General features: G+C 53.4%; 1 protein-coding gene and 1 long non-coding RNA gene across 6 annotated transcripts in view; both read left to right on the forward strand.

The window, feature by feature from the left end:
* The window catches only part of ZMAT4 (zinc finger matrin-type 4), a 93935-nt gene extending 83163 nt beyond the window's left edge, over positions 1-10772 (forward strand). For 3 of the 4 annotated variants that reach the window (XM_074852435.1, XM_074852434.1, XM_074852436.1), the window contains one exon: positions 6928-10772. The gene's annotated coding sequence lies outside the window, so the exon portion shown is untranslated. The remainder of the gene's footprint in view (positions 1-6927) is intronic. The other variant, XM_074852433.1, reaches the window with a different exon arrangement.
* A 4598-nt stretch (positions 10773-15370) lies between these two features.
* Positions 15371-22267, forward strand: LOC141935677 (uncharacterized). Of its 2 annotated transcripts, none has more exons than XR_012626603.1 (4): positions 15371-15735; positions 16690-17085; positions 18266-18443; positions 21512-22267. It is a non-coding gene; the product is annotated as an uncharacterized LOC141935677 (long non-coding RNA). The 2 variants fall into 2 exon arrangements; XR_012626604.1 differs by having other exon boundaries at positions 15379-15735; positions 16923-17085.
* Positions 22268-24305: the final 2038 nt, after the last annotated feature.

The raw sequence follows: 24305 nt of genomic DNA on the forward strand, positions 1-24305 counted from the left end.
ACATAGACACAAAGCTCACATTGAATTTTAAAGTTTGCCGAACTGTCCTTATCTGCCTTGAAAATCTTTTCTGTTGCATTTGCATAGAATCGTATCATAGAATGAATCACAGACTGCTTTGGGTTGGAAGGGACCTTAGAGATATCTAGTTCCCACCCCCCCTGCCCCGGGCAGAGACACCTTCCACTAGCCCAGGTTGCCCAAAGCCCCGTCCAACCTGGCCTTGAACCCTTCCAGGGAGGGGGCAGCCACAGCTTCTCTGGGCAACCTGTGCCAGGGCCTCCCCACCCTCACAGGGAACAATTTCTCCCTTAGATCTTAATCCAAATCTCCCCTCTTTCCGTTTGAAACCATTACCCCTCATCCTATCCCTCCCCCGTGATCAAGAGTCCCTCCCCCCTTTCCTGTAGCCCCTTTCAGTCCTGGGAGGCCGCTCTAAGGTCTCCCCAGAGCCTTCTCTTCTCCAGCTGAACCCCCCAACTCTCTCAGCCTGTCCTCACAGGGGGGTGCTCCAGCCCCCCGAGCATCTTCGTGGCCTCCTCTGGCCCCGCTCGAGCAGGTCCGTGTCCTTCTGCTGTTGGTGCCCCCAGAGCTGGACCCAGCACTGCAGGGGGGTCTCCCAGAGCGGAGCAGAGGGGGAGAATCCCCCCCTCGCTCTGCTGCCCACACTGCTCTGGGTGCAGCCCAGCACAGGGGTGGCTTTCTGGGCTGCCAGCGGACGTTGCTGGCTCACAGGCAGTTTTCCCCCCAAGTCCTTCTCCTTGGGGCTGCTCTCCAGCCACTCCTCGCCCAGCCTGGATTTGGGTTTGGGATTGCCCTGACCCTTGTGCTTAGTTTAGCTTAAGTGGCGTAGGGAAAGAGAGAGAGGAGCACCAGTCCTTTTCCAAGTTAGTGTTTAATGCTCTCGGGTGTGGTGAGTGGTGGCAGTTTGTGGCCCAGGGGACGTTACAGACACAAAACCTTATCTCTTCAGTGCTCTCACCTCTTCTTCACTAACTCTTGCTGATTTCATGTTACGTGTTTAAAAAATATTTTCTATACACGTGGGGTAACTTGTGTGCCCCTCTCTGCACATGCCTACAACTTGCATTGTTCTCACGGATCTGCCATCGCAGAGGCTCCTGCGCCTGCAGCTTTCTGCTGTTTGAAAGCTCATGGCAGAGGGGAGGTGCCTGCAAAGTGGAGTTATCCCCTGCCCTGTGCTCCAGGTCTGTACCTTGCAGTGCACCAGCGGCGTCTCAGTTCCTCTGCCTTGCCAAGGGGATCTGAGTCAGAAGAGAGACCTTTGCTCTTCTGCATCCCAGAGACTGCCTGGAGCTCGGCTCCTCGGAGCCTCAGCCCCGGCGGGGCTGCGGGGTGTGTCTGTGCCTTGTCTTGTGAAGGGAAGGGTCAGATGCGCTGCAGAACCCAATTGTTTACTCTCTGGGAACAGTAAAGGAGACTGAAGAAGCTCTCTCTGATTAATTTGTGCTCTTGCATCAATGCCTTTCATGTGTGGAGGAGAATGGGTTGTTCACAGATGAGTAAGCATCTCCTTAGGTTTCATAGCTGTGGGGCTGTTTCATTTATTGTGTTTTGGGTAATAACATAAGACACCAGCGTTTCTGAAGCTAAACTGCCTCTTTACAGAGAGAATGATTTACAGGAATAGGGCACATCATTCATGTGTGTGCAGCCTGGCTTTTCTGAGCCTCTTTCCCTCCAAATCCTTCCTTCCTGCAGCCTATGCACCTTCCTCCAAGCTGCACCCAGGGTGCTGCAGAGGCGGTTTTGTCAGGGGAGAAAAAAAAATCTTCCATTTTGTGTGCTCAAGTGATCACTACAAGATAATTGCAGCAAATTAATTACAGCACAAACACAATTTCTTTCCCTAGGCAGGTGTGTAGACAGCTCTGATGCTGCTGCAGTGAGCTGGGCTGAGCTCAGGCTCCGATACCCCGCCCGGAGCAGGCTGTGCCCCTCTCCACGGGCTGCCCGGCTTGGCCCGGCGTTGGTGGCTTGCTTGGTCTAACAGAACGGCCGAAGACAGAGGACCTGTCTCTCATTTAGAAAAATCTAGATTTTTATGGCACTCTGGCAGCTTTCAGGTAGACAGTTTGTCCCATAACGCTGCAGGGGTGGTGCAGAGATGTACGTGTGCAAGAGCAGGAAGGCCACGTCCCAGCCCTGGTGAGCAAGAGGCGTGTGAGGGGACAATGAGGTGCCCCGTCACCTCCCCCTGCTCTGTCCTGTTTCAAACTGGAGTAACTAGAGTGGCGCAATATTTGCATGTGTTGCAAATATTGTCCTGGTCCAGTCAATCAGGATTTGGTCCCTAAGTCCTTCTAAGCTCTTGCTTTTCCTAAGTTCATTAGGCCTTCAAAGCAAGACAAAAAGGACAAATCTCCTAGTGGTAAGTCAGTGATCCCTGCAGAAATGCCTTCAGATTGCACGCTCTCCTCTGATGTCCAGACTCGTACCCCACCCCAGGCTTCAACACTGCAGATGTGTTAGAGATCCGGGGAGATGGATGCAGTGCAAGGACTGCATCCCCCAAGGTTACTTTAAATTGAAGGGTGAAAACATTTGCATATATTTTCTTCATTAAAAAACCCTAAAACCTACTGTGTTTTTCATGCAGAACACCTGTAAGTTACAGAACTTAATTTTGTCTGTTCTGGCCAAACATTTTCCCAGCTTAAAATTCTGTGCAAGATATTCTGTAAAGAAAATAAATTGCAATAATTGTCAGTCTGGTTGTGTCTTGCCACACACACATTTCTAAGGAGCAGTGCTAACTGGAATACCGCTGGCACTGGGAGACAGCTGGAAATGTGATTATTAACACCAAACCTGTAATCTTTTAGACATGTTTCATTAGAGTTTTGTAGCACACGCTAACACAGTCCTTCAGGCTCTGGTACGATGCATTAGGTTATGTTTCAGGAGGCGAGATGTTAACTTGCCGTAGTGTTTTATGCTCAGACATAATACAGCACAAATAATACATGTTTTTTAACTGGCTGCTTGTGCTAAGGCGATAGAACTCTATGGCAACAGTGTGTAAAGTGACTCTACCCTGAGACACCCTACTTAATACAAAGAAATTAATCACGGGAGAAGAATGCTCCTAGTACGTAAGTGGTACTTTCTTTGTTAAGTTCCTACTGCATCAACTTAATTAGCAAGCCCTGACCTTTAAAACCACCTTCCATAATCTTCAAATTATGTGTGTGGAAGTCTGCGTTCCTCCTCCTGGCTGTGCTGGCAGCTTTCTGCGCTTGTCTGGATCCCCTGAACCCCTCCAGCGTGTGAGCAGCTGCAAGTCCTCTGCAGCCAGCGAGAGGCTCTTGGGAATCTCCAGATCTGCTGCAGATGCGCGAGGCAGGGAGGACCCCATCCGCTGGTTAAGCGTTCCGGATCTCAGCTGAGAGAAAGCAAATGCCCATTAACATTGCAAAGTGTCCCCCACTTAAATCACTGTGCTGAGCTCAAGCGCAAGACTTTAGGAGAAATTTTCTAGTCTAATTTCTATTTCCAGAGCCAGGATGGGGATGCTGGAGCCGGTCCTGCTGACCCAGTGCTGTTTATCTTCGCTAAGTGTGTTCTTCTGGCTTTAAGGGGCTGGGTGGGGAGACGGCTGCAGATCTCTTCAGGCCAGAGCAATGTATGGCACTTCCATGGTGCTGTCTTACCTATTGTACCCTAAGTCACAGGAGGTCTAAAACAAACTCTGTGAAATTCCTTCTCTGTATCAGATTCTCATTTTCCAGCCCCTTTGTGCACCTCATAATCCTGCCGGTACCACTGAAAATCATCTCTGAGCGCAGCTGCCTCGTCCTCTTGCCAGGACCTCACTTGGTTCCTTCAGCAGAGGGGCTGCAGCCTGGGGTTTCGCTGAGGGCACGGGGCAGGACCTGAGCAGCCAAGGCTGAACCGTTATCCTGGAGGTCTCTCCATCATGGTCTTGTCCACTTTCACCCGCCTTTGACGTGCTGGCCACAGACACCCAGCCTCAGGAGTAAACCTCATTAATGCGGTACCACCTCTGATGGGCTGTTCTCACACACTGTCTGGTGAAGGAACGTGCTTAATGTCATCGATACAACTCGCTTGTGAGAGCCCCAGATGCACCGGGGTCCTGAATCGCTCCAGCCAGCCTCACCTGGACCGACCCCCCCGCCACCATCCCCAGTCCTGGAGCTGCGTTTAAGCTCCGTCTGTCCCCCCAGCCCTTCCTCGGGCCGACTGCCGGGAGCCAGGGAGGGCAGGAGGGAGCTGCGGGGCCCCCGCTGCCCCCGGGGTGGCATCATCCCCAGCGGGGCTGGTGGCTGCAGCAGGTCCTTAAGTCCAGAGCTGGGTGAATTTTCATCAGTCTCGAAGAGGCCGGGGCAGGAGGACTCTTTGCAGGTACCTTCCTGGGGACTTTGCTGCCGGTAGCCGCTCGCTTGCCCCGTGCCAGGGCTGGGTTTGCCGGGCAGGCCTGGAAGGGAGCAGTTCAAGCAGCATCCGCTCCCCGGGCCGCTGCTCGCTAATCGAGCCTTGTGGCTGCTCGTGGGTCCTTGACAATAGCCTTTGTCTAATATGTTTTTAATCAGTGTGTGCATTTCAATTTGCATATTAATAGCAAGGAGATGTTACTACACAGTGCTGTTGATGAGATGGTTGTCAAACCGATCTTCCCAGTCTGAGGAGAGAAAGAAACTGCATCTATTGTATAAAAGATGAAATTGCAGAAAACACATGTTTAGGATCTACCATTCTCTGCCTCTATTTTTCTTTATCTCTGCCTTTATTTCTTCTCTTAATAGCTCATATGGATGCATTCATTAATCCTTTTTTTTTCCCCTTAGAACAAGGATCATTTAACAGGAGAATAAGACAGGATTTTGCGCCTGTTGTGACAGCTCCAAGCTAGCCTAAATATCACATTTTTGCTGGGTGTTTTTGACTTGTAAAATGGCAAAAGCTTGACCCAGCCCAGGAGTCCGTTGATCACAGCTGACCCCAGCAGAATAATTAAAATGTCAGTAAATAACAGTGGCACTGCTCACGCTCCAGGTTTCGGCATTTCACGGCTGCCGTAGGCGTTGGCTTCGCCAGCCCGGTGCCAGTGACGGGACGCGGCAGCGACAGTGCCCGGGGGGTGGATGGGGCACGGCGCTGGGTGGCGCTGGGTGGCGCTGGGTGGCACTGGGTGGCGCGGCAGAGGTGTGCAGGGAGGAGCGTGAGGAGCGAGGGCCCGTGGAATGGCTCAGAACGAGCCCCGAGTACCAACACCTCACACTGAGCGTTTCCCACCTTCGCTGTGCAGGGCTGCGGGAGCCTGGTGCTCTCGTCCCAGGTCCTCGGGCTGGGGAAAGGGGCAAGTTTTGGTGTGGGAGTAGGTGATTTAGGAGCTGAGCTCCATGGGCTCCAGCTGGCATCCTCCGCTGTCCGTGCTTGATCCCAAGTCACCCCCATGGCTTTTCTGCAGATCACGGCACAAGGAGATTGTTTATCTTGTTTTCCTTCTGCATTTGCTATCCCCTTCCTTGGCTCTCCCCTGCTGTTCCAGATGCGCCGACCTTCAGCGCAGCCACTTCCCGGGGCTCTCCCCGCTTCCAGCTTTGGGAGGTGATTTTTTGTGCTCTGGTTTTGCGCTCCACCTTCCCTCCTCCGTGTCTCAGCAGGAAAATGGCCTGGAGGCAAAAAGCCAAGACTGAAAGGAGAGAGATGAAAAGGCAAAATAAAGAAATGGGAAACAAAAAATTCCAGAGGAAAAAGCCCATCCTCACCTGCCTGGCTCCACGAATTGCTGCCGTAGCAGGAGGCTGGGGAGCAGCAAACGCCGCTGTTGTGGGGAGCGTGCTGAGTCCTGGGGGGGTGGGAGCCGCTTTAAGTCAAGTTCAGGTTTAGCATCACTACATTTTAAGCACGCTCTCCTAATCTGGGATCAAAGGGCACAGACAGTAAAGGGTGTTTGGAAGGGAGAACAGGGAGATATATATATTTTTTCCTTCGTTCTCCTGTGCCAGCGAAGCTGCCCTTGCTGAGCCTGATGAGGAGCAAGGGGGGAGCACCAAGCTCCCGCAGCAGGAAACAAGGTCCCTCCTGTTGCTCTGGCAAGAGCAGAGCAGAGGACGGGGAAAGCCACCGCCAGTCCTCTGCGGAGCATCCCCCTTCGCTGCGCAGAGACAGCAGCAGGCGCGTGACTGGAGACCAGAATAGGCACCGCTCGTGTAAACGCTACATAAATATTGAGTGACAATATTTTGAATGAGGAACCTCTCAGGGATCTGCGAGCAGGGAGGCAGCGCAGAATTAGGGGTTTTCAATCACTCCAGCTCCAGAAGAAAAGAAGTGCGGCTGCTGATCTGAAATGAGCCTGCAGCTTCTGCAGCCACCCACTGCGGGCTGTGCGGGACAAAAGGAACAGGATGAGGTAGAAAAAAAAGCCTGTGAGCGTTTGCTGTAGAGAAAGTGGCTGGAGGAAGGAGAGGCAGGAGTGTGGGATGGGTGTTTCACTCCAGAGCTTCAACCCATTTATATAATCATAGTTGTTATCATAGTAAATGTAAATAACTGAATGAGTTCAAATTCAGTATTTGACAACACTGGCTCTTTGTGAGTACACACTGAATTCTTGTGGAAAGCCTTTATTTCATCAGAAAATCTAATAATGTTTTAAACAATCCTTTGGCATTTAGTTAGGCCCATGTTTTGTGATTTTTCTCACTCCTGGAAATGAGGGCTATAGTCTCCAAAGCAGAATGCCTCCTACAAGTTAATGTGTTAAGAAATTGCTTGAATCAAAAAATGTGTCAGTTTGGCAGCTTGCCTCTTACTGCATCGCTATAACCTGTAACAATGGCAATGATGTTATGGTGAAAATACAGAAAAGCTGTTTTGCACCTTGTCAGCCCAAGGCAACAGATATCCAGGATAACCTCGATTTATTTTCTGTAGGATGTGGCAGCCCTCGGCCCTCAGTGGCATCTGAGACACGTGTCAGAGCCACGACCCCCCTTGCCTGGCCGGGGAAACGACCCTTGTAATTGGCACCGGTGGCGGGGGCTGAGCCGCGCAGGGGAGCGACCAGGCGCCTGCGGCACGGCGAGTCTGCCCGGGCCCGAGGCTGACGGGGACTTCAGCCTCCCCCAGATTCCCCCCCTGCACCTCCGTGGGCGCTGGCAGCGGGGCCCTGGTCCCATCCCGGGTGCCCCGCGCTGTCCGTCTGTCCTGGCTGTGCCCGCTGGGCTCGGGGCTGCTGGAGAGAAATCCCCGTCCTGCCACGGTCTCCAGGCTCTGGGGGAAAACTGCTGCTCTGTGAGGTGAGGCGAGGTGCAACCTTGGGGTTGGGAGGGGATTTTTCAAAGGCCGGGAGATAGCTGGTATTCAGAAATAGATCAGAACAAGCCTTTTTATCCAGAAAGGAAGAAATAGTGAAAAGCTGGTTCAGAATAGCATCTTCTGTAAAGTCCCGCTTGCACACACTTTTTAATGAGACTAGTGCTGGTCTTAACAGACGAGTGACCTCAATTCACTCACAGCTCTGTGCTATTGATTCAATAGCTTCTCTTAATGAGGAAATTATTATCTGTGTTAGGGAATGTGGAATCTAGCAGGTGCACGGTATTAAATAATGAAAAAGCAACTTTGCTAGTGCCAGGAATCTGATGGTGCAGCGCCAGGGCTGAGCAGGGCCCTCGGAGGGACTCTGCGAGGTCGTTTCCTTTGTGTTTGGCCTTGCAGAGCACGAAGACTGAGCCGCTTGTGCCGCTGGGCGTTTGGGTTCAGGCTGCCGGGAGCGGGGCTCTTGTTTTAATAGGAACCACTGCGGATGCTTCCTCGAGCCTGCCCTTGGAAGTGCTGGGAGGCACAGGCTGCTCGTCTGTGCCTTCCTCCGCTTCTGCAGGTTTAAGCAGCATGAACCTTTAGAGAGTCTGGCCTAGTGCAGCTTAGATCATGCATCTTTAAATCACCAGGAGTGCTGTCTCGACTGCTTCCTCCCTCCATGAGTCACTTCCTAATGCAGATTTTTCGTTCATTAGTGTGGTCATGCATTAAAACGAATCTCAGTAAAAAGGCAATGCTAATTTTAAAAAAAAACCTATTTCACCCCAGCTGCAGATTCTCAGGTTCGTTTTTGCCTTGACTGGGGCAGAGGAAGGGCCAGTGTTCTGCAAAATTCCGTCTGGATCCCGGGTGGAGCTTGGCGCAGCCCAGGGGGTTCTGCACCCCGAGCCCAGGGCTCCCGCAGTCCCCTGCAGAGGTTCACTGCGTCGAGCTGGCGCTCGCCGGCTGTCCCGCACCAAGCCCCGCGCACTGTGCGTGTGTTGGTGCTGCCCTGGCTTCAGGGTCCGGCGTCTGGAACAAGACCGAAAGGAGACTGGATGACCATCAGGCTTCGCATTCGCACTGGTGGAATTAGAGGGTGACCTGTGGGACGTCACTGCGCCGAGTCACACCGGAAGGGGCAGAGTAAAAGGGAGGACAATGTGCTTTCTGGGCTGGCGAGAGCTAAAGTGACTTGTAGAGGAAACCAAAATCACCAATGAGCTAAAACCTTACAGAATAGAGCTAAAAGGAGAGATGACATGCTCTTTTCTAGTGATTTTACTCAGTGGGCAGTGAAGCCCAGCTGATGAGCAGGGCAGTATAAATCAGCGAAGTCTCTGATACAGCCCAGCATGCGCTGAAGTGACCTGGCAAGCTCCTTAAGCCAAGCTATTAAGTCATTTGCATGAAAAAAAGCAGACAAGCCTCGCTTTACCAGCGTGAACCAGCACTCTGGTAAAACTCATCTTTATTTTGAATGTTGTCCTGAACATTACATATATGGCCACTCCCCAGTAAGTGCCTACAAGCTCGCACAGACTTCCTGCTCCCGGGGCCAAAGGCTGGTTTATTGCCTTGTCCAAGCGCCCTGGCTTCAGCCCTTCCCCAGCACTTCCCGGGTAGGACCCGCTGGGTTTTTTGGGAGCGAGCTCTGCGGGGGGCTGGGCAGCCCATGCCCCCTCCGTGCTGGCTGAGATGCTGCCCCAGCCCCAGAGCCGACACAAAGTCCCCGCAGGGACAGGGCACTGGCCCCAGCCCTTCCCCAGCACATCCGAACACCCCACAGCGAATATTCTCCTGCACTCGTGGAACACTTTTCTTTTGAAGGATGCTGGTGAATGAAGGCGTCCCAGCCTAGTCTTGGAGAACAACGGCCACTCCCACCACAAAACCCCCACTCAGCAATAACACAGGTTGCCCCAGGAGCTGCTGGAGTCTCTGTCCTTGGCGATACTCAGGAGCCCTGAGGGCAGCCGGGTCGGGGTGGCCTGGCTTGAGCAGGGCTCGGGCAAGATGACTCCGGTGGTCCCTTCCAACCTCAGCCAGAGTGTGGCCCGGCAGAGCTGGGACTGGGCTGATGAGGCCCTCCTGGTGTGCGTTGGGGTGGGGCTTCTTCTGGATGTTTAGGACAGTACGCTAATAAAATACTGCTTGATCCAAAGATGTTGCCCACAGGATCTCTGTTATTTCCCACTTGACTTTGGCTGCGGGAACTGCCCAGGTCATTTTTGGTACCGCTCTTGGAGAAGGGCAGCGACACAATCCAGTGCAAGGCGGCGAGCGCGGCAGAAGTGAAACAATAACGGAACCTGATGCCGAGCGCTTCTTGTGGGACTCCCGGGTGAAGCTTCAGAGCTGGGCTCAGGGGCTGGTCATGGGCAGGATGGAGCCGGGTCCCTGCCTGCAGCCCCCCACCTGCCTGGCACTGCCTATGCTGCCGCCAACCGGGCTCAGCTGGGTGGGATGGTGACAGCGGGGTGGTGACAGCGGGGTGTTGACAGCCCGCGGGCAGAGGAGGCACCAGCTGGTCACGACTCGTGCCTGTGGCACTGCACTGGCGTGGGAATGGGCTGCCCTGCAGACAGGCTGCTCCTGTGCCCTCTGCGCCAGCGATGCTTCCAGGGACCCAGAGATCCAGAGACCAGCGCGGGGTCTCACACCAGCTCAGCGGCAGCCGCTGGAGACGACCCCGGGACGGGCGCGAACGGCCTCGCCGCGGAGCGCAGAAATCAACCTCCTGCGGCCGCGGCACGGCGAGGCGGGCGGGCACACGGGTTTCTGCCTGGCTGTCATCACGGCAATAGCGACGTCTGTTAAAGAGTTCCTATTGACTTTCACCCTCATAATCGTTTCTATGTAATTTAGTTACAGTGTCGCAGTAGTGACGATCTAAGGATATAGGCTAATTAAAGTTTATAGTGAAATGTACTGCTTTTTTATTAGAGTATCAATATAGTTAGAAAACGGACAAGCTTTAGGGCACGCAGATTCTTCTTTGGGTCTGAAATACGAACAATAAGCTTCAAGCTAGATACAGACTGAAAAAAAACCTTCAGCTTCACTTTAACATAATTATGGCAACAAATTAGACAGTTTGGAGGAAGAAGGTAGTAAGCACCTGTAAAATTAAGTATTGTAAACCTCATGTATTATTTCAAATTTGGGAGCTTTAAATACTGTTACAATCGAATTTCACAGGATTTGAAACAAATTTATTGTTTTGCATTGGACAGAAAACTGGAACTGTCACTTGACAGGTGTGAATTGCACATGTTGTGATCTGTGTTTAGGGGGTTTTGTACAATCCTCTGTTGCCGTTCAGTGTCGTGTGTTTTGTGTGTGAGAATGCCCAACCCGGTAATTTCTGTTCTGAGAACAGGATATTTGTGTACGTACCATTTCTAAAGTGAGCACAATCATAGACATGTATTTCAAAAGGAATGTTAAAAATAAATGATTTGAAATCTGTGCTATACAGTTGGATTTTTTTTTTTTTTGAGGATTTATTTCAGTTGCATCTTTTTTCCACCTGCCAAACACTGTTCACCTCAGTGATGCTCTGGGGCGGTGGGATGCCCGTTTGGTTTCACAGACACCTTGTAGCTGTTTCCTCTGTGCTTGCAGTGGGAGCGCCAGCGCTGTCACCTGCATCTGTCGCAGCTCTGCAGGGAAGATGTGATGGCTGAAGGGAGAAAGCTCTGCCCGTGGGTTTTACACCCGGGGAGGAACGGTCCATCCCCCCACGCCCGGGGAGACCCATCGCGTTCCCTGCGCAGGGCCGGGTCTGGGAGCGGGGAGCAGTGCCGGGACGCGGGGTGCAGTGGCGGGGGGTGACTGGGGCTAACTGGGGCTGGCATCTCCCTGACTGGTTTCATCCACCAGCTCCGTGTCTGTTCACCAGCTGAGCGCCCTTCCCCGGGCACCCTCCGCGCTCGGTTCAGGTTTGCATTCACACCCTCCCTGCGATGCTCCTCCCCTCCTGCCAGAAGAGCACAACAGAGCAGTGCGTTCCCTCTGGACACTGCCAGGCTAGCACAGGCCAAAAGAGAAGGAATTGGGAAAAGCACATTAATCTGTCAGCCCTGGTTCACCACTAATAAGGGACGCCCAGCCCAGGCTGCAGTACAGCCCGTTCCTGCCAACAGCGTCTTCATTTGGACCCGCTCACCCTGCTGGGATTTAACATTCAGGCCTCAGCACAGGGTCCCTTTCACCATTTTAATGAATCCAGCCGTCGCTGGCAGGGCTGGAAGATGAAAACCGTGACTAGATAACCCCGGTGCTTCCCGCGCGGGCTGCCTTACCGCGGGGGCACCGTCAGGGCCAGGACCACGACCCCAGCACCGCGCTGCTCCGGCCGACTCGCTGACGGCCGCATCATCCAAGCGAGTACCTGCTGCTCCCCAGCATGCATTTTAGGGGATTATTTTAATCTCCAGAGAGAACAGCAGCTCTGTGGGACATTGGACGAGGCAGCAGCTGAGGTCTGCGGTGTCAGGGAGCCGCTTTCAGCCTCGGGTCCTCGGAGGGCCCGGCAGTGCCGTGGCACCGGGAAGCCCCCGCCGAGGCGCTGGCAGCTTGGTGAGTCCCCGTCCGGCGGGGGCTGAGCTCTCCACTGGGAGGAGAGACGGGAGAGTAGTGCTGGGAATAACAAGTGGAGCTCAGGAAATAATCCATCACCCTCCCAGCGCTGAGGGCACGGTGGCGAGTGCACTGAGACAGCAACCCGTCTGCCCGGCCCTGCCTCCCCTCTATTTGCCAGTAGCCTCTGTATGGTGAGCAATAAAGTCATATTTAAATTCAAAACGGATGGCTCTGACCCATTTCTCTTTGCATAGCAACACCAGGCTGTCGGTCCCAGGAGGGTCATTTGGAAAGGCCTCAGAGAAATTTAGCAGAGTTTTTCTCTTAGAAGTTGATCTACAGAACAGCTCTGGAGCCATTCCCCTGTTGGCAGGCTTCAATATATGTCTTTTAAATAGTCAGCTGCTGTGTGATTTTAATATAAAGCACAAATAGTCTATTTAATTAAACACTCAGTTAAGAATATATACAGCTTGCAGAGGGAAGCTCTGTGGCCCCTCTGCACCTCAACAGGTCACCGGCGTGTTGCTCGCTCCTCCTCGTGCAGCAATAGGCAGGCAGGGACCTTGGTGCTGCCGGGTCCGTGTGAGCTCGCGGGCAGATCCGGCAGCACCAGAAGCGCCCGCGGGGACGGTGCCAGTCCCCGGCGGTGAGCCCCTTGCCCTGGTGGCCGTGGGGAGCCCGGGCACAGGCGCTGCTGGCCCCCGGGCACCATGCGTGGCCCTGCCCGGTGGCCGATGGCCCAATGGCTTCAGGTGACCTGGGCACTGGGACGTGGTGCAGCTCCCCATGCTGGCACCGGCAGGAATCCGGGAGATGGTGATTTACGAGAGAAATAAAGGGGACCTGTCTCCAAAACCTTGTCACCTGCTGTGCACCACTTCAGTAACTCTGCTTTATTGCCCAGTCAGTATCCAAGTTCCCATTACACGCACTGACGTAAATACGAATGGTCTGTGGAGGTCTGCAGTGAGGCACGGCCTCCTCATGCCCTCGCGTGCCGGGGGGGCTGTACCGGGGGAGAAACCCCAGCCAGGTCCCTGCCTGACCGCCCCGCGGCTGGCGTCCTGCCTGTGGCGTTTCCAGCCAGCCTGGCAGTCCTGGCACCGCTGCGACCGTTGTTTGCAAGAAACAGGAGGCTGGATGGAAGGAAGACGTGAATCTCGTTTTCTGCAAAGTCACCTTAAACTGTGAGGGGGCTGGGGGGCTGCGGGGGGCTGTCAGGCAGCGCTGCCTGTGGGTGGGGGTGCGGGTCTCCCTGAGCCTGTGTACCGCACGCCTCACCGTGCCCCTTGCCACCTGCATCACCATGTGCCATCCCAGATGCACCAGCTCCCATTGCCTTTATTTTCGGTGTTGTTTGAGCACTTGCGGCGTCCTCAGCTGGGGACTGTGCAATGGAAATGCAATTTTCCAAGGTGTATTGTCCCATCTTCGCAGCGTTTGTGCTGGTGCAAGGCAAGGCGTGATGGATCTCAGCTCCCGCGTACACCACTTGTTTTCAAAACCAGCTTTGACACTGAGAAAAAAATGCTGGCACAGAGAAGGGCCCAAGACTTATTAAGTCATTTGGCCTTTTTGGAAAGATTTATTCCTGTGACAGAGTGCAGATGACGCACCTCTGTCTGTGTCACTGATGAGCCCCATACCCCGGCATGGCATTTCTGTGGGCTGGATGTGCTATTATATCTGATGCTGTATCAGTCAGTCTGGGCCATTAAATACCTCCTGACTCTTCTCCCCTCAAACTTTGCCTCATTTTTCTTGGCCAGGTAATTCCTCCTGCAGTTTCAGTTGGACGTTGAGTGGTTTTTCACTTGCTGTCTTTCCTTTCTCCTTTCCTCACAGAGCAGCAATGGCCACACATCAGCACCCGCTGCAGCCGCCGGCAGGCAGAGTAGGTGGCTCTGCAATGAAAGGCACTGGAAATTCCACATATTGTGGCTACTGCTGTCACACACACAACATGGATGCTGGAGGTCATGGTCCCTGAAACTTCGGTGATGAATGGGACTGGCTAACGGGGATGGCTTTTTGCCTGATCTGCTGCAGCACTCTTTAACCCATTGCTATCCTGCAGTCTTGCAGATTTGCTGCTCTTGCTTTTCCTCTGCAATGTCTACCCAGTATGTTCTTGGCTACTGCAAAACCATTTGTTAATCACTAAAGCAGAAATAGTGCTTTTTTACTTCCTACATATTAGCTTGAGTGACTTCTGTAAAGAAAATATTGGCCATAGAATGAATCCAGAGTGCAAAATGAGCTGGTTTTCACTTGTTGTCTGTGCTAGTGTTTATCCACGCCTCAACCAAAAATAGCAGAGTTTGTAGATATTTATTATTTTCCTCTTCATCAGCTCGTAACGTTAATGTTCCTGGTTGTCTAGCAGAGGCTGGCTGATCTGCAGAACAGTTTCTACTACCCTTGGCAGCTGTGTTTAATTTTCCTTTTGCAGGGCGAAGACTGTGTGTTGCTCACAGGCAAAGCCACTTTCTGCTTGTTAGCAGGTCCCGAGGAGGGATGGCCACACCTTTGTGCTCAGCGGGCCCCTGATGAGCCAGGCTGGTTGCCACCAGCCCTGAGCATGCCCATAAAGCCTCTGAATGGGCACCCAGCCCTTGGGGCTGGCTGGCAGTGGCTCTGGCTGTTGGTGTGGCTGTGTGTGGGGTAGGACCCTGGCAGAGCTGTGGTGGGTGACACGGAGCGTGTGGGGACGGTCTTGGCCCCACCTGCCCCAGAGCACCAGGGGCTTTGACCTGGGCTCTGTGCTGGGAGGATACATCCAGCTCTGGGGCTGCAGGGAGCAACTGGTGCCTCCCCAGGAGGAAGGGGTGGGCTGTGCGTGGCTGGGGAGGGTGAGCCAGAGCCCACGGTGTGAGGAGGGGTGAAAGATGGTGCTTAGGGCAGCTGAGCACGGGGAGTCCTAAAGCCTTGGAGGCTCCTTCCCACCTGCAGCTCCAGGGTGTAGTGCCCTGGGAAGGGTGGGTGAGCAACCAGCTCTGCCTCTGGAGCTGGCTGAGCCTGAGCAGGGTGTTCCCTGGGAGGAAGCAGTGGCTGGAGACCCCGTTCTATGGGCATGAGGACCCCCACTTGCCAGCACACCTCTGTCCCAGCTTGCTGGGAGCTCAGCTCAGGGAGGTGGCAGAGGGACCCTCTCACCCAGCCCTGGCTGCTCACACCCCCACGGGCACCAGCGATGCTGCTGGGGGGTCTGGCTCACCCCAGCTGAGACCCCAGGGCTCTGGCTGAGGGTGACAGGCATAGAGGGCCTGGGTGGCCTTTGATCTGCCGGGACTGGGGAGGCCTCGGAGGAGGAGCGGACCGACGGAGACTATTTTCTTAAAAGCACGTTTGCCATCCCCACAGTCAGTGCGGGCAGATGGTGCCGCAGGACGCTGTGGGCAGCGGCCCAGGTCCAGTTCACTGTGCTGCATCTTCTGGGATGGATGCGCCGTCTCTGTCAGCGCGGGCTGCCAGCGGTGCCTTGGCGCTGAGCTAAAGGAGCTGGCGTTGTCCTTTCAGGGGTTTATTAATAAGCCAGCGGCACGTAACTTTGTTGTGAGACCTGCAATCACTCTGTGCTGCAAGCTGAGCTGTAAATAGCTCTTTGAGTGGTGACTCCCAGGTCTCTGTATTGAATTCCAGGTGCTGCAGCCAAATGCTTTCAGGGCTGGAAGCACCAATCGACCTGGACCTCAGGACCCAGGGCTGCGTGGTGCTGCGGCTCGGCGCGTTCCTGACCGGAATGTGCTGATGGAGCTGGGGGTGGGATCCTCGGCGAGGCACCAGAGACCTGGGGAGAGCGCGGGGGACAGAAGCCTGGAGGTCCTGGGCAGATACAGATGAGGCCTGGTGAGTAATTGAAACTCCTTTTTATTTTTTTTTTCTGTTGCTGTTTTTATTACTATTCTAATGTCCACAAACAACTTGTGCTTGAGCTGGCTTACTTGCAATTCAGGATTTCTCAGCGAAGTTCACTATTCAGTTTATTCAGGGACTTGCTGCACAAAAGTCGCAATCGTTGGTGTCAGGGTTGTTAGCAGAGGGGCAGAATGTTTTGTACCCTTCAGAACAGGGTAATTGCTGGGCGGGCAGGTGCTGGGCAGGGCCTAAGGCAGCTCGGCCGTGTCGGACCACGGTACTGCGCAGGGATCGGGTGAGAGCAGCGGCAAGTCCCGGCCAGCCCAGGGCTGCGGTGAGCGTTGGCCACATAAACCAGCCCTGTGACATCCTTCGTGTCTGGCAGCCTCAGCATTCTGGTGCTGAAGCAAAATCCCACGTGAATGAGAGGAGGAAAGCTGGTCCTGGCTGCGGACAGGACACGGTGAGCAGCGGCCTTGGCTCTGTAGTGTGGATGGGACACTGGGACATGCGAAGTAAAAAAACCCAAAACGCCTGAAGCACACGGTCTGTGTTTTGGGTGCTGTCTGTGGGGGTGCTGATGATGGTGCCCGGGTGCCTGGGCAGCCTTTGGTGTGTGGTTAGTGCTCGGGATAGATGCAAAGGCAGAAGAGGGGTCCCCTCCATTCCTCGAGGTGCCAGTTGGGAGAGTGCTGCCGTTTCTACGAGCGCTGCAGAGTGCCCAAGATTCGGGCAGTGTCATTGCAGAGAATAAACCACGCGGGCACGTGCTCTCCAGCTGTGAGCCACCTCGGAAGCTTTTGCTCTAAAACTGTGAAAATTATTTTGCATGTTTAACATTACTATAATAGGTGCAATGATGTTTACAATCCCAATCAGCCAAAATCTCTGCCAGAAATGTTGTAAGTGGCAGTTTTATAAAGTCAGTTTCTGCTTTCGTTACAGGAGAGAGAAACGCAGAGTTCACAAGGGATTGCTGCCACGGTCAGAGCTGGGAGAAGAAATGCTCATTAACTTGCTTATCTCCCCTGAGTGTGCAGAACAGATTGTCTGCCAGGCACTTGGAGGCACGGCTTGGCACCGGCAATTCTGCTGGGTTTGTGCTGAAAAGGCACAGAATAAGCCCTTTGGAAACTCCCGTATGGAGCGTTTATTAATTTGTCTGTCTTCACCATCAGTGAATGTGCTGCAGCGCCTCAGACAGGCACTGCGGCTCAGCCGGGAGAGCGCAGATGATAGCACCATGAGTTAATTAAGGAAGAATTACAGAACAGCGAGGGAAATCCTATGGCAAGAAGAGGCAGAATGCCTGATCACTCCCATCTCTCCCAGCTCCTGCAGGTTAGTCTGTTCGGTGGGTGGCTCCTGCTGTAACCTGTGGAGTGAGCTGGGCTCCGGCTCTTCCTGCGGAGCAACACTTGCCTGTCACTGCACCCCAGTAACACACTCCAGCCTCCCGAGGCTTGCGAGGGCCTCTCAGGAGGGGAGGGAGCATCTGAGGGGGGACGGAGCTCGGTCTGAAGGTTGGAGAAACTGGACTCTTCTCTGCATCTGACCAGCCTCGTGTGTAGGTGATGTGAGAACTAGAAGGGAGCTTCATGTGCAGTCGGTGTGAGGGGAGGTGGTGCAGATGGCTGAGCTGAAACTGCAAAGTCCTGGGAGCGGAAACAGCATCTTGGCTTGGGACAGGCAGCAGGACAAGCAGAGCTCCCATCTCAGCAAGCACAGGTAGCGAAACACCTGGGAGTGGGAGAAAAGTCACACCAGAGAGGCTTAGCCTTGTTATCCTGCCCCGGGGTGCAGCTTATCCCCCTCTAACCACTGGGAATGATGTCCATGGGGCAGAGGTGGGGTTTTAGAAATACTCCAGGATTCAGCCCCACAGTCTGAAGCAGCAACTTTGCAACAGCTTCAGCCTTGGCCAAATAAAATCAAATACCTCTTTGGATTTGTAAGACACAGGACTCGTCAGCTGGAGCCATCCAGACCAGCTGGCCTTCCTGCCAGGTGCCCTGGTGTTGATTACCTCTTGCAATAAATTAAACCAGTGGTACTTGTGTAACAGGTCAGGTGAGAGCAATGCAGCAGATCTACAAAGGTTGCAGCGGCAGCCTGGCAGGAGGCTGTGTCTGGAGGCGTGTGCAGCCAGGCTGGCAGCAGGGGCTGCGCTGCGGCAGCGAGGTCGCGGTGCGGAGCTGCGGGGCAGCCCTGTGCTGCCAGCTCCAAAGGCTGGGGCTGGCAGGGCTGCAGGCTCACCAAATCTGCGTCCCTTAATGCATCTCGTCCAAAATGCCCTGAAACTTGCAATGACAGGAGCTACACAACCTCTCCTGGGAGTCTGTTACAGGGCTGCTTTGTTCTTTCCCTTAAAATGCTGCTTTCCCCGCGTCTAACCTGTGCTGTCTGTGCTGCAAATTGAATCTCTGCTCTCCCCGAGATGCATGGGGAGGGTGGATGTACTCTTTGCTTCATCTTATGATGTTGAGGGTTTAGTACGTCTCCTCTGTCTTCCCTTCTCCAGGCTGAAGCTCCCGCTCAGCACAGGGTGGTTGGTGCCCTCGGATGGGTGCAGATCCAGGGGGTGCAACTCTGCCCGCCTGAGCATATCGCTCCGCTCCCCGGGGCGCCGGGTGAGCTGAAAGGTCCCGTGCTGCATCCCTCTGTAACGAGTCTGCACACGCATTTTGCAGGAAAACCAGGTATCTTAAGTGGCAAACCTAGACATTTCAGATCTCCTCCTTGCAGCCAGTTTTCTGTGCTGTCTCCTCCTGGCCTCTCCTCTGCAATTAGAAGTGCTTTGCTGAGATGTCTTTAACGTTTGCTAAATTATCGCGTTTGTTTTCCTTCTGAAAGGGATCTGTTTGCCAACACACGCTGCTTGTTGCTCCACAGAAGCAGGGGCTCTTGCTTTTGGCATGTTTTTTTCAATTATGTTTTCTTTTTCACACAAGTGGATTTCTAGCAATATTTCCTGCCTATGGGTGGTGCCTCCAATCTGGATGAACTCAGAATCCGTATTTGATTAGATGCATGAGCTGAAGTTGCTGGTTGCTTTTTCATTTGAGCTGAGCTGGGTGTGTGAGAGCTGCATTAACACTTACTGGTTTTTAGGCATCAGAGTTTGCAAATCTACTGTCTAAAACTCGTCCACAGGGCAAAATGAGTTTCTGCAGCTTGGTTTGGTCTGTGCCCCTGCAATCCATTAAAACTAATGCTCCCTGTCCCCCCTTAACTTCCAAATGTGTTTATCCTGCTGTGCAGGAAGCTGCTGCCTTTTTTTTTTTTACTCTTACCAGGGCTGGTGCCTCCTTTGCAGACAAGTGGTCTGAAACTCAGCCCATATGGGTGCTGGCAGGGCAGCTGCCCCTGCTGGGCAGGGAGGCGGGTGGGAAGGAAAAGTCTGTGTTTAACAAATGCTCCATGTCACAAGCAGAAACTGAGCCAGTTTATCTTAAGGAGCTCCCCATGGCTTACGCAGATATCAATGGCAGCCAAAAACCCAACCAACCCTGAGATCTGTTACTGGGGCGCGGATCCTGTTGATGCTTCTCGGGGTGCCCGTGCTGCGGTGCCCGCTGTGCCCCCACGTTCCCAGCACCCAGGGAGCTCCGGTGCTGCGGAGCCCCCGGGTCTGGGCCACCACGAGAGCCCCGGACCCGCAGCTCCAGGGCCGGGCCAGCGCCGTGCACCATCCCCGGTGGGGAAGGAGCTGCCAAACGCAGACAGCCGTGTTGGAGCAAAGGGCAAACGCTGGGTTTGAGGAAAAGGGAGGGAGGTTATTGCGTTGGGGAGACAGAATGAAATGGGGGAGTGGTGAGAAGGGGAGAGGCAGTGCAGAAGGCCAATGGCAATAAACCACTTCTGGTGAAATGCAGCAACAACACTTTGCGGTGTCTCACCTCAGGCTCTCAGAGCTCCTTAGACACATTAGCTAAGTAAACCTCCTGGGTTAATTTGCCACACTTTGCTAGATGAGAACCCAGTTTGGAGAGCAGCTGCCTGGTCTCCAGACACTGCTGCTGTCCTCACTATTGTGTCGTCTTGTGCTGTGGGCGGCGTGGACGGGGGATGTGGCCGTGTCCCAGGGCGGTGGTGCCTCCTGCTCCCACCTGGGCGGCACCAGGGTGGGTGGCTGGGGCCTGACTGCCTGCTCAGCCTTTTCCCGTCTGGATGGAGCAGATTCCAAACTGCACGTCTGTGTTTTCTGGGTTCCTCCCATTTTGCCCCTTAGCAGCTTCGTTAATGCAAGAAAAATGTGAAAAATAGGTGAAGGACATGTTCAGCATGAGCTTGTCGGCAGCAGTGTCAACCAGAAGTGGAGCAGATCCCTGAAGGCTGGGAAGGAGCTGGGATAATGTCAGGCCCCGGGCTGTGGCGATGAGCTGCAGAGCTGCTGGTGCAGCCGTGGGTGGGCGGGGAGGGGGAACCTCAAGGGCAAATCAAGGGCAATGCAAGGAAGCAACTGTTTGTTTGCATCCAGCGGGCTCCCTGCCCTTATGCTCCCCGCAGTGCTTATTCTGGGAGGTTTGGGACCCCTGAGCCTTCCCTTTGCTGTCGAGACCTTCTCCCGGGGGTTCCCGTGTGGCTCAGCCCAGCCGGAGCGTGGGAAGAGCCCTGCAGCGGGATGGGGACGTCCCTCCAGGTGATCGCTTTATCACTGCGAGAAGTCCCAAGTTAATGCTCTGAATAATGAGGGCAAAACTGGATACAGAGCAAGGGACTGGAGAGGGTGATTAGAAGGTCATTTGTATGAGATTATTCTGAGTCTGTGCGTGGTGACTTATTTCTCTCTGTGAGGTCTAGCTTTGGGATGACATATATTATTCATATAGCAAGAATGGGTGTCTTCCCTCCTGGTTTTCTTATGAAAATATCTCCTATTCACAGCTCTGCAGAAAGCGTAATATAATTTATCTGAAGGTGCAATCAGAATTTTTTAAATATTCCAGAGCTGTAGCAAGTGAGGACTGTGGTGGTTAATATTCAGGGCCACAAGCCTCCAAGATTTTGGGTCACAATCATTTTTTCAAGCATGAGGTAAGAGCTGTAGTCCCGAGTCAAGGGTGCCCAATGCAGGCACAGCTCATGGCTGTCACCTGAGGCACGTAACCAGGCTAGAAAGTGTCCTCCTGCCCTGGGCTTCCCACCGGGGAGGTGATGGGATTTCACCAAATGCCTGTTCATATTCTGCTGGGAACTGCTGGCTCGCAAAGGCGTCCAGGAGGGGGGCAAAGCAAATGACGGTGACATGTTTATGGGCTTGGTTGGCTGGTTCTCCTCTCCACTTTGCTCTAGAAGTCAGTGGCTGAGGCAGCGGGTGCAAGAACAGGGTGAGTGAGATCACAGGGTGCTGTTGTCAATCTGTGAGCCCCCGTGGAGCCTCTCTCGGAGGACATCAGGGGCGGGGAACTACCCCCGTGTTGGCTGGGGAGCCAGGGGAGAGCGGACTGGTGGGGATGGAAGAAGGGAGGTTTACATGGGAGGTGCACAGAGCCGCAGTAATGCACGGGGAAGGCAAAGGCTAATCAGAAATCAACCTCTAGCCAAGCAAGGTGGTAGAAAGTAACTAGAGACAACCTGGAGTAAGGAGTATTTGGTGTTTTACACTGAGCTCTCAGTAGTTTTATTTTTCTACTGTAGAAATTTGAGGCAAGGATGAGAGTCGAAGATCCCTTGGGAAATAGCAGTAGGTTATTTATTCACAGGTGTATTTATTCATTACCTGTCACGAAGGTGTTCATTTCTCTTCGCCACCAACGGACTCCAGCAGGTCCCTGTCGCTGCCTGTGCCGCCGGGACACGCGGTGCTGCGGCACCCGAAGGCCGCGAGAAGCTGCGAAACCTCTTGGCAGACACAAGTTTGCTCAGCGCTGCTGCTCCTTCTCAGTGCCCTCGGCAGAGCCTTCCTCTCACCTCCTGTCTCCAGGGGCCAGGGTGAATGTCTCCTCGCCCGCCAGGACCCCCGTGGCGTGGAGCCCCACAGCGCCGGCTCAGAGCCCGGCTCTCCCTGCCGGCCAGCGCCGAGCCGCAGCCAGGCAGGGCGGATCCTGATGGCTCCCCTTGTTCAGTGTCAGTCAAGACATGGGGCAGAATTCCAGGGAAAGTACCCTAAAATCATTAATTTGAATTCTTGCCAGCTCAGGGTTTTCACCATGAAGTTCAAGTAAAACAATGTGATGCATGAGCTCTGCAATAATCTCCAGTTTTCATTTTGCCTCCAGTGGTGGCGTGACCTCATTTTGAAAGGTCTGAATAACTCACATTTGGCCCCTGGATATGACACAAAATGATACTTATTCCCTCTTTATTATATCTTTGGCAATAATTATTCTTCCTCTCCAAACATAGCATTTTCCTCTTTATGAGAATTTGTTCTAATTCTCATTTCCATTCTGAAAGTGCTGGTTTCTGGTTTATTTTTAATTGAAAGGCTGGAGGGCAAATGAAATTAAACCATGGTGCGTGAACTGTAACTTGTAATATGTTTTAAAAAAAATTAAAAAATCACCTTGCCATTCACAAATGACTTGCTTTCTAATCTGGACTCCATCATGCTTCCAAGTTTCAGTTCTTGTGATCAGACCAAATGAGACCAAACCACAGAGGACGGGGCGGGTGTTGTCAAAGGGAAGCCAAGTGCTGCTGTGCAGGGGCACGGCTCGGAGCTGCAGCTTGTGCCCGTGGAACGATGCTCCCGCGGCAGCCGCCTGCAGAAGTGTCTGTGCGATGGGCATGGCCCTGCCACGGGGCCATGGGCTGGCACCCGGGATGGGTCCTGGGCTGGGCTCTGCAGGACAGAGAAGCGCTCGGCGGAGCTGTGTGGGGCAGAGGGAGGGGGGTTGGACTCCAGTTAGCAGGGAGCTGACATCAGGTAACAAGGCAACATTCATCTTCGCTCCTGGTTTCATGGGATGTTTTGACCGGGGAGCCCGGCCGTGTGTGAGCACGGAGCTGCTCCCTCTTGCATCTGGCACCAAGGGTTGTGAAGATAAATGTGCTATTGCCACCTCTGCTAAGGGCTCAGTGTCTCTGCTCTCAGCTAAATGCATTGACTAAGAAGTTACTCTTTAGTGTAACTTGCATTGTTTTCAAAATAGTAAAAGGATTTCAGTTAAAGCTGAGAGACCTTGGAGATTCCCCTCCGCTGGGCCAGCTCTGGCAGCTTCCATATTAGTTGTCAAATCATTATAATTATAGATTTGCAGGGTATTTAACTGCTCTGTTACTGCTAAGCCCCAGCTGCAGACACCAAGACCCTTCCACTGGCACCGTCCCCTGTCCTGGTGACCCCGGGGAGAAATGTTTTGGGGCAATGCTCTGTGCGCGACAAGGGATGGCAACGTCTGCTTCGAGTGGGCCGGGCTAGTCACTGTGTGTGGCCTTGCAATAGCCCGTTGCTTCTCGGAGGGAGCCACATGCCACCTTCGCTGTTTGTTGGCCGCAGGCAAGTGCCTCTGAAACCTCTCCAAGCCCACCAGCCCTCTCCCGTGCGGACCACGCGCGCTTGTGCAGCGGGAGGGGGAGGCAGCTGGGCAGGATGGAGCGACCTGCCATTCTTGCTAATAGATGGGATCAATAACATGAAACGCATCATCCTTCTTCATTCTCTCATCATGTTGGAATCAATAGCCTGCCTTGTGCAGAGGCCGCTGCTGAAGGCCGAGCCCATTCGTTATTGCACACCTCCTCCTGGATTTACACCAAACGTTACATTTCTCCCGTGTAAAAAATGGGCCACATGTCAGTGTTGCTGACAGCATCTTGGGCTCCGTAACCTTGGAGCAACTGCACCAAAATTATTTGAGAAGAGCGTCTGCACGCATTAGTGATTTATCCAACAAATCGTGCACTCTCCTGTGATGACTCAGTCTGGTTGTTTGTCACTGTGGAAAGTGAGAAAAGTATGGCTGCTTCACTGAAATTGGGCATTTCCATGAAAAAAGGGGGGGGGGGGGACGGACACATTTAGGTAATAGTTATTGAAGAAGCACTGGAGAAAGCGTCCCCATTTAAGTTATTGCACCAAGCTCTTGCTCAGCAGAATATACGAGATCTGGTGGGGAAGTTCCTGTGGGAGTCAGGACTACGTGAGCCTGAGCCTGTCAGGGACTGAAAGGAGAGACCCAGCTTGGTTAGCATCTTATTTGGGACGCGGAGGCTCAGCGGTGGGGTGTAAGCCCTAAAAACTGGCAACGTCTGGGCACATATAGAATGGAAACTATAAATCAGCTGTGCCCTTTCCACAGTGCCCTCTAGCCTTGCGCGGATGGCGGATGCTCTCCCGGTGTCCTTGCTGCTGCCTGAGCCCCCATCACCTTCTGTTTAACTGAATTTATCCTCTTTATAGGTTATTAATGGGAAAAGCATATTTGTTAAAGTCAGTATACTTCAAAGCAGGAAAACAAATTTGTCCATGTTCCTCTTCATTTAAGCGGATGAAAACTGCTTGTCACTTGACTGGATCATTACGGGATTTTGACACTGGAAGCTTCAGCTCTTTTACTAGCAGCAACTTTTTCAGTGCTTTAATTACTGTTCAGATGCAGTGCTTCTGCAGGAAC

Source organism: Strix uralensis, chromosome 28, assembly GCF_047716275.1.
Source record: "Strix uralensis isolate ZFMK-TIS-50842 chromosome 28, bStrUra1, whole genome shotgun sequence".
Lineage (NCBI taxonomy): Eukaryota > Metazoa > Chordata > Aves > Strigiformes > Strigidae > Strix > Strix uralensis.